A 10500-nucleotide genomic window follows, 5' to 3' on the forward strand; every position below is an offset into this window, starting at 1 on the left:
TGTTGAGCTTGGTGTGGTTCCTAGTGCATTGGACCCGTTAGTCATTTATTGTGACAACACGGGTGCCATCGCCAATGCAAAGGAACCAAGGTCACACAAGAAGCTAAAGCATATCAAGCTGCGTTTTCATTCGATTCGCGAGTACATCGAAGATGGTGAAGTAGAGATTTGCAAAATACACACAGATCTGAATGTTGCAGATCCGTTGACTAAAGCTCTCCCTAGGGCAAAGCATGACCAACACCAGAATGCTATGGGTGTTAGGTATCTTACAATGTAATCTAGATTATTGACTCTAGTGCAAGTGGGAGACTGTTGGAGATATGCCCAAGAGGCAATAATAAAATGGTTATTATAATATCTTTGTGTTTATGATAAATGTTTATATACCATGCTATAATTGTATTAACCGAAACATTGATACATGTGTGTTATGTAAACAACAAGGAGTCCCTAGTAAGCCTCTTGTATAACTAGCTTGTTGATTAATAGATGATCATGGTTTCGTGATCATGAACATTGGATGTTATTAATAACAAGGTTATGTCATTAGTTGAATGATATAATGGACACACACCCAAATGAGCGTAGCATAAGATCAAGTCATTAAGTTCATTTGCTATAAGCTTTCAATACATAGTTGTCTTAATCCTTCGACCATGAGATCATGTAAATCACTTACACCGAAAGGGTACTTTGATTACATCAAACACCATTGCGTAAATGGGTGGCAATAAAGGTGGGATTAAGTATCTGGAAAGTGTGAGTTGAGGCATATGGATCAACAGTGGGATTTGTCCATCCTGATGACGGATAGATATGCTCTGGGCCCTCTCGGTGGAATGTCATCTGATTAGCTTGCAAGCATATGAATAGTTCATAAGAGATCACATACCACGGTACGAGTAAAGAGTACTTATCGGTAACGAGGTTGAACAAGGTATAGAGATACCGATGATCAAACCTCGGACAAGTAGAATATCGTGTGACAAAGGGAATTGGCATCGTATGTAAATGGTTCAATCGATCACTAAAGTCATCGTTGAATATGTGGGAGCCATTATGGATCTCCAGATCCCGCTATTGGTTATTGCTCGGAGAGGAGTCTCGACCATGTCTGCATAGTTCGCGAACCGTAGGGTGACGCGCTTAAGGTTCGATGTCGCATAAGTAGATTCGGAATATGAGTTGGAGTCCGAAGTTTTTGTTCGGAGTCTCGGATGGGATCCAGGACATCACGAGGAGGTCCGGAATTGTCCGGAGAATAAGATTCATATATGGGAAGTCAATTTCCGGTTCGGGAAAAGTCCGGTGTTTTGACCGGAGCTTCTAGAAGGTTCTAGAGGGCCACCAGTGGGCCCACCACCCCGGGAGAGGCCACATAGGCGCCACATGGCATAGTGGGTCCAGCCCACCATGACATGTGGGCCCAGGCCGGCCCCCCCTTAGAGATAAGATCTATCTCTAATTTAAATGGTTTAAAATTAGAGATAAGATCTATCTCCTAAAATAAATTGTTTAAATTAGGAGATAAAGGGGAAGACTTGGGGGAGGAGTTGCCCCCTCCCCATGCGCCGGCCAAGGGGGCAGGTGGGCCCTAGGGGAAACCCTAGGCCGACCCCCCACCTATATAAAGAGGGGAGGGGGTGGCCGGCCAAGGCCCCCCCATCCATAACCCGGGCCGCCCCCCTCTCTCTTCCACCTCCATACGCTGTGCAGGCTTAGGCGAAGCCCTGCAGCAACTCTTCTCCACCACCACCACCACGCCGTCGTGCTGCTGGGATTCCGTGGAGATCTACCACAACCTCCGCTGCCCGCTGGAACGGGAGAGGAAGGAGCTTCATCGACACCGTACGCGCGACCGAGTACGGAAGTGCTGCCGGATTGCAGCACCGGGGACGATCGTCTACACCAACAACGAGATTAATCTCGTAGGCTTTGGAATTTTCGAGGGTTAGTCTCATCTCCATCTCGTTGCTTCGATCTTGTAGATTAGATCTTGGGTGTTCCATAGATTAGATCTGTTGGTTTTATTCGTCTTGCGATAGGAAAATTTTTGTTTTCTATGCAACGAACCCCATCAAGGGCTAGGCACATACTAGCCGCCGAGGAAAATCTCGGGATGACCCCATCTTCGCGTACCCCGCATAACAATTCTACGTGAGGGTAAAAGGTGTGCCGACTGCTGATGGACGCACGGGCAGCGACCAAATCCACGTGTGTCGAGCAATTCCAACAAATACTGTTCATCAGGGTAAAAATGTCTTACCAAGATTCGACGGCAGGGAAGCGGGATAAAGGCTCGATTCGATGGCCAAAAGTCGCAGATCGCTAGGGAGGCCTACCGGGTTGCCTTGTTTGCACTTCTACACTACTTAAAAAGAACGAAGTTCCTCCGTTTTCTGCCACCAATTTTGTCGTCGTCACCCTCTTGGGCCTGGTCGAGCTTCATCTTCGTCCCTTGGGCCTGGCCCATATTCGTTCTCCACTTCCTTCCGAGCGAGGAGGCTGAGGCAGCCATTCCATCCAAAAACCGAGCGATTCACCATGCTCCCGACCTAGGGTACCGTCACCCCGCCGCCGCTCCCTCCTGCCATGGCGCGCCGCCTCCCTCCGGTCCCAAGCCGCTGTTCCGCCGCCTCGGTCCAACCATTGTGGCCTCTCGTGCAGCCGTGCAGGGGGTGGCCGGCATCCTGCGGCGGCACCCGCTGCCCACGCTGTTCGCGTGCGGGCTGCTGCTCTTCATGGGCGTCGAGTACACCATCCCCAATTCCCCATGGTCCCGGCCGCCGCGCCACCGCTGAACCTCAGGTTCGTCGCCACCACCGCGATGCACGCCGGCATCGCCGCCCAGCCGCCGCGCTAGGTCTTCAGCTCTCCTAGCCTCCCACCGCCGACGACCCGCTCGAGTTTCGTCCTCCACGCCGGCTAGACGAGGCCAACCTGAACGTCCCCTACGCCGTCCAACACGGGACCCGCTCGAGTCCCGCGATGGCCTGCACGGGACGGTCGCGCCACCCTCCACGCCAGCACGGGGTCGCCCTCCACGCCCGGAATCGACGCCGACCTGCACAAGCCGCCCTCCACGCCGGGAATCGAGGACGACCTGAAAGTCCGTTCTGCACGTCCCTTGCCCCGGCCGGACGGACACAACTTCAATGCAGTTCGACCACGGGGAGTTGTACTTCCTTCTGGTTCACATTTGAAGTTTTGAACACAAACCTTTCATCAATCAGGGGTTCTGCATTGTACAATATTTGGTTTTCTTCAGATACAGGTGCCGCACTTCTTGCATAAATATCACGGGACCATACTGTAAGTCTGTAACCACGAGAATATGTTTTATGGATGATAAGTTTTAGTTCCATCTAAAAATAGCTTCCTAGCTTATACATTTCCTTGGATATCAGATCACTCTCAAGCAAACATAGAAGATCAGCTCACTCTGGAGTTTTAGCTGCATATTACTGAAGTTATCTGTCATGCTTCAAGTGAACTTGGTAAGAAGTTATTAATGAATCACCAAACACACGTTTTCCCTTCAGTTCTTTCTGTACCAATCAAACTTGAATTATATATTTTTCAAGTGGATTCCTTATACCAATTTTTATACAATGAAAGAAAAGTAGATTACTCACTAGCAAGAGCTCTCTTTCTAAATGCTTTCTTACAATTTCAGTTCTTTATGCACCGGTGACTGATACGGCAGGAGCAGTGATTTTTACGAAAATCATTTCTGATCTATATCTTTGTCGGTAAAGTGGTCAAAATGTTCTGGCCAATGCTTTAGGATTTTGGACTGAAACTGCTCCAATGGCGGTCTCCATCGGCGATGATGACCCTTATTCTCGCACTGCATGATGAATGGATATTAAAACCTGTGGCCTTAATTTGGTGTTGGTATCGAACTGGCATGAACAAAATAAAAGAACCATGATTTGAGGAGGCTTTCGGGTGATGAATTCCAGTACCAGGTACATCGGCAATTCTGCATCATATATCTGAATAGGTGGAGTACTTTAAAACCCAATAGCATGTACTCTTTAAAGATTTAACATCGCTTGCCGCCACCGCCTCCGGGCTAGGAAATTCTCAATACTAATTGTGAGTTCACCGATGCAATTAGCACTGGAGATTGGGGTACTGTCGTCCGAGACAATGTGCCCGGGACAGGTTGGGTTACTGTCTCTGTGTAGTATTACAGTGATTCATTATAGCTTCATTCGGCTCACCATGGTAGAATCGTATTTTACCTAGAGACTAACATTTCTTTTATTTAGGTGTGGTTGCCTTATTTGGTATGCAAGTAATTTTTATGACAACAAGCTGAATCACATGGGTATGCTTCTGATTTCTTCCACATAGTGGTTGCAAAGAGTACAAAGGTATGCTTCTAATTTCTTACACATAGAATTGCTATACCACCGTCCTTCAGAAGCAGCCCCGTCACAAATTTTGCAACTGATTCATAAGTTATGACATCAAGAAACCCGATAAAGGTGATGCCATGTTTACCACAATACTTTACAAACCACTCATTTTTCAACAGCTTCAAGCTTTATTATTCACAGACTTATCTCTGAGACCCATGTGAAGGAGAGTTGTCCTCAGCTTGATGCTAAACCAACAGAAAACCATCAGTTCACTCACATGGTATAGGTTATGCATTTAATATATATACATTGGTCAATTGGCTTATCAGCTTAAAATGGAAAAAAACTCACCAAAGACTTTGTAGGGGAATTTTGTTCAGTATACTGAAGACTGGCATTTTGTAAGACCGGCAATTTTATACACTTGGTCACTTGTAATAATAGTATTTACAAAAGTACAGTGACATGCCATAGATGATATTAGTCACATATCGTGATATTTTTTTCCTAAGCATGCATATGCATTTCTTTTACACCCCTCAAAATAGGCTTATGTGTGTTGTACAAACCAATGGCCGGCCCTCTCGCTTGCTACTTGGTGGCTCAACATGACGGATGGACCTACCCCGAACCACAAAGCCATGGCGACCATCAGGTTGTCAACCTCTTGGGAGATTTGGAATGAGAGAAACAACCATGCACGTCCGATGGTTATTCTTGACAAAATCAAAATCGAGGCTTGTCTTTGGGTCACTGCGGGTGCCAAGCGTTTAGGTGAAATAATTCCGGGAGAGTAATCCCGATTGTAATTTTTTTGGGGCAACCGAGTGAGCCTTTTATTGGTCACGGCTCGGTATGCGTTGTAAAAACTCCTATCTTAATTAATTGATTGGGGCAAAACTTTTGCCCCCGTTTCAAAAAAAAGGCTTATGATAAATTTCTTTTGCACCCCTCAAAATAGGTTTATGCCATACATGATAGTTATTTGCGATCAACTCTCCTGGGAGGTGGTGCTTTGAGCGCAGCTCACTCGGGACTCTCCGGCGGACAATGAGGAGCCGTCGAGTGGTTCCCACGAGCGACCTTTTACCCACATGGCCAAAGACAACGGTGATGGGAGTGGTAAATCCATGTCACCGCGGACTCTTCAAGGGAAATGCCTCATACGTATAAACTATTGTTTTGCTGGAGTTTCTACTTGCAAATGCATTTAAAAACTTTTAATACTTCATCCGTTCTACGTGTCTGAGATTTGTCAAAATTTAAATGTATATGCATATAGATAATGTCTAGATACATATATATTTTGATAAATCTCAGATAACTTTTATGAGATGGTGGGAGTATATCTGTGTTTCACAAAATGGTTAGCAACATGCGGCATATACCCTAGGAGATCTTACTTTGTGCATCTCCAGAATGCCGATATGTTATGGGCGTCTCATGCTAAAATTGGGACATTGGTCATGGATGCGCGAGAGAAGGGTACCACTACCTGCGACCATGGAGGCATTGTTCCTCGCGGGAGCATAGGCGTCACCGAGTTATGTGAGGTAATCAAATAAATGACTATTCAATAAAAAATCATTCCGTGGCAATGAAGGTGGTAATCGAATAAATGACTATTCAATAAAAACTCATTTCGAATAAATGATTATTCAAAAATTGGACATTTTGTCTGTTTAGTTTTATATGTCATTGTTTATGTTCGTCTATCCTATACATCATGAAAAAAGAATATGCTTGGTAACAAAGGTGGTACTAATTCTTTGATTGGATTTCTATGCTATCGTCCTACGCTTCATTTCGTATCGACCGATTGGAGCAAATTTTGTTAGACGTGATTACACTCATCGTGAATAGGAGAGAACATAACCACCATCAACCATGGTAACAAATACGAGAAGTGTTAACAAAGATGGTTTGCTAAAGCATTTGACCATTCGTTTTTCCCGATGCAACGCACGGGCATTTTTACTATCTAGATTAGAAGGATAACAATCTTTGTAATACAACAATCTAACAACACAAGAACGGCGAGCCGGAAACATATAATGGATACGTAGTTTCTTCCTAAAACCAAATGTTGGAATTTACAAATATAACCCTATGGCTGCTTCATAAAAAGTTAGCTTGAAAGGCAAAAAAATAATATTTTCTTTTGGAAATAATAAAACTAAATAATATCTCATTAAATCTAACCTAATTTGGTAACAATCCCAGTGGACACAGATCAATAATGGGTGAGGCGCGTCCAAGCGTGCGCGACACACCGCACATCCACACCCTTATATTATCCGGTCCCCCCCACCCCCTCCACTCGTCAAACGCGATAGATCAAGAGTAGAGAGGGAGAGAGACGACGGAGTGGCGGTGAAGGCGACGTCAAGCCTAGACCTTATTGGAGGCGGTGTCGACGTTGCAGGTCGCGGGCGGATGCGAGGAAGCCCTCATATATGATTTCGAGGTATATATATCTAAACAATCGAAATAATTTTTTCGAACAATTTCCTATGAGAAATAACACTCCAGTACTCCACACCTCTGGTCGATCCAAACCCAGATCTGGCTAGCTCATCTGAAGGTGTATATGTCACAGGCGTTTGGATTTTCGGCCGTCCGATCGAGCTGACGTGGCGCGATCTCGGCCGGCCGTTCCGTCCAGGGCGCCAGGCCCTCGCACGGACCCGCGTTTTATCCATGGGTCGATGAAGCCCGCCCGGCCCGGCGTCTCGCAGCTCCCCATTGCCCGTCTCCTCCACCCCTTCCTCCTCCTCTGTGTCACCGCCGCCACCCGGCCTCCTCCTCTGCGCGGGATCCGCCTCCACCTCGCCTCCTCCCGTGCTCCTCCTCGCCTTGCTCGTGCTCTCCTCTTCCCGCCGCCCCTCCCTCCTCTGGAACTGGAGAAGAAACCGGCCGCGGCCCCAAGGCGTCGTGAAGGACCATGGCCTCCGCTCGACGGGAGGTCTTCGGGCGCTGAGAGGAGCACATGAGGGGCCGTCGGGAGAGGGCGTACCTCAGGGAGATGACGACGGCAACCACCCGTCGCTCCACCCTGCTCCTCCTATACTCCCTCTCCCTCCTTTTCTACAATTCCTTGAGATTGAGGCCTCCACATCACAACAGGTTGGGGGAGAGCAGCCTGCGTCTACCACAAACTCCTGGGATCCCATCATCTGCAAAGGTAGATCCCATGACCCCAAACAAGTAATTTTCCATTACCTTTTTATTTGGTACTACTCGCACAATCTGTTCGATGAAATGGCAGAAGGTTCCAGGTAGAAATTTTGTTTGCTGGTATGGTGTTTGATAAAATGCCAAAACCAACAGCATGCTCTTCATGGTAGGAATGGTTTGAAGTAGAACAAGTGAGACATATTCTTTATATTTTTATGATGTGAACCAATTGATGATTCACTTCGCTTTCTCTTTTTGAACAACAAGTAAACTTTCAGCTGATGTATAATTTACATCTTATTTGCAGATTTATTTGCCTCATCTAATACATAGACATATATACATGGACTCCTCTTGTTATATCCAGATAGCAAATTGTATCCTCACCCTTTCACCGAAATATGCAATCTTCTTCCCTGGTTTATTGGCGTAACATGATTATGGCACACAGGGTTAATCTATACTTCTGTTTTAAAGGTATTTTCAACTCTGTGCGTCGCTAAGATTTCTGAATGTCATCTCACTCTTTTACAGGGTTTATAGGTTTTCTTATTTGCTTCATTTATTTGACAGTTACAGGCTTACCTCTCTGAAATAACTTCCTTCATATTAATTTGCACCTGCAATGGATGGCATGAATTTTGCTTTCATCGTCGAGCCGAAGAGAGCCGCTGCCGCAAGCTTGATTGGAGACCATCAGGTTCTCTCTCTTTCTGAAAAGGAACAATGAAAATATCATCCTTTCTTGTGCAGATCCATTTTTACCAGTCCTAACTAAGATTACTGTGTACGCTATTTAAGGAGAAGCAAATGGAGCAGGCAGTGACCTTTCGACGGCGAAAAAATACGGGTTGGATGCCACAAGATTTGTTGCTGTTTGTGGTTACAAATGTCAATTTGGTCATGTTTCTTGACTTTTGATTTTTTACAGTTTGTTGTGTCACCCCGTCTAAAGATGCCCGTCACTGCCGTCCACCTCATGTGAGGTGGACAAGCACTTTGTCCACGTTTTTCTATTTCTCCCCAATGAAGCATAAGAACTGTCATATATAGTTGTTCTCATAAGCTCTAAAAAAGGCAATGAGCAACAAAAATACATATTCTGATTCCAAATTTAGCTTAGTAATATAGCTGGTTGCAAGATAATATATATGGTGTTTTTCAATAATTCAAGTGCAAACCTTTTATGTGCTAGGAATTATAGTAGCTAGCAATAAGCCAGATGTCCTTGCAATCTTACCTTATTTGTATTTCATATCAGATGCAACCATCAGGTTTATCTTGGCTCTACTATGCTTAATTAAGTGGCTTAGGTTCTCATGATTATTGGGCCTTCTACGGGATCATGTTGCCATTTCATTGAGGTACCCGGCCGCCCGTATCAACTTTTCAACCGCGGGGTTGCCGTGGCAGAAAAAATCCCCACCGGTAAGATCCCCTTTTGTTTCCATGTGCGCCTTCTGCCGCATTTTTTCTCTTGGGCTTTTAACTCCCGCCCGTCGTCGATAGCTTCCTTGGACGCGTGAGCATGTCCGCTCACTGCAGCCACTCCACCACCGGCAGATCCCATCACATCGCGCAAGAACTGTAGCAACACTGCACCGGCTGGGACTGAATCCAAAACTGTTTTCGCTATACTATGATTTGCCGATGTAGTATGAGAATATGTGATTTGCCCATGTAGTATGAGAATATGTGACTTGCCCAGGTTGTATGATTAGCTTTATTTTTATTATGAAGAACTAGGAAAAATGCCCGTGCGTTGCATCGGGAGAATAAAAGATGAATTTTATCCTTATTTTTTAATAAATATTTTATAAAACAACCCCAGTCCCGTAACGGCTCATAACGGCTAAAGTCCCAGTCCCATGCTGGTGTTTAGCTTCCTATCGTGAAATAAATGATCAAACCGCATGGTTGAACCGAATTAGAGCACAATCAGACGGTCAGCACTATCAAGTGGGACTTAAGAAATTATCAGGCGACTGATGTTTAGCAAAACCGATTTAATTTACCTTGGATAGAGCCCACCGCAGGCCACAACCACCAAACCACCAAATAGAACAATTCAGAGATGGTCATCATGTTGCTGAAGAGCAACTTTCAAGGGAGTGGGCGTGAGATTAATGGGGCAGAATGCTTCGCACTGAAGCAGCTTGATGGCCCAACCTTCAGTAGACGGAAACATCGCGACCTGCATCTGCTCCGTCGCGTGAACGTGTAAACCCACGTCTCCCGTGGCAGGGCCTTTTCTTCAGACATCGACCGTGTTGCCGTCTAATGCATCGATTAGCAGCTAGCATAACTTCTCCATCGCGACCTGCTACGCCGGCCACCAGGATGCGCAGGCTGGCCTCTCCCAGATGCGGCCGGTGCACGGTATCCTCAGCGTCCTCCAGCCAAGCGTTGACTTGATGGCTAGCCTGTCCAGTCCAGCCGCCCGCCCGCCCCCACCGTAGGAAGTCCCACTGCTCCAACGTCCTCAACAATGGCAAGTGGCAACCAATATAGCCGTGCCGACGCCGCTGTGCATAAAGCTTCTGGTAGATGCCAAGGCGCAGCGCGTGCTATTTGTGCAGACGAAGGACGACCTAGAGTTCCTCTTCTTCCTCGTAGCGCTCGCCGTCTATACCGCCGTGACCCAGAGGCTGTTTTGGGAGCTGACTCCATGGTCGGCAACACCTGTGATGTCATCGCCAACGCTGCGAGGCTCGTTGCCACCGTTTGGGTTACTTTCCTGGACGGGGAATTCGGAGACGACGGTGAGTAATCGAGCTAGGGCGTCCCAGGTGATGGCGGGCAGGCGACAGTAGGCTTTAGTTGTCTTGTGTCGGCTTCGATTCGGTTTTTATTGAAGCATCAAGGACAGGGATAGACTTCGTGATGGATTCAGCTTCGTGACATACCACGGATGGCAAAAGCAGCTCATGTTGGTATGCAAAACGCTATA

At 46.4% G+C, this 10500-nt stretch overlaps 1 long non-coding RNA gene across 1 annotated transcript; it reads left to right on the top strand.

Annotated features, from left to right (window-relative positions):
• Positions 1 to 6892: 6892 nt before the first annotated feature.
• Positions 6893 to 8772, top strand: LOC127332105 (uncharacterized). Its single transcript, XR_011743584.1, has 3 exons — positions 6893 to 8027; positions 8124 to 8250; positions 8352 to 8772. It is a non-coding gene; the product is annotated as an uncharacterized lncRNA (long non-coding RNA).
• The last annotated feature ends 1728 nt before the right edge of the window (positions 8773 to 10500 follow it).

This window comes from Lolium perenne, chromosome 4 (assembly GCF_019359855.2).
Source record: "Lolium perenne isolate Kyuss_39 chromosome 4, Kyuss_2.0, whole genome shotgun sequence".
In the NCBI taxonomy this organism is placed as follows: domain Eukaryota; kingdom Viridiplantae; phylum Streptophyta; class Magnoliopsida; order Poales; family Poaceae; genus Lolium; species Lolium perenne.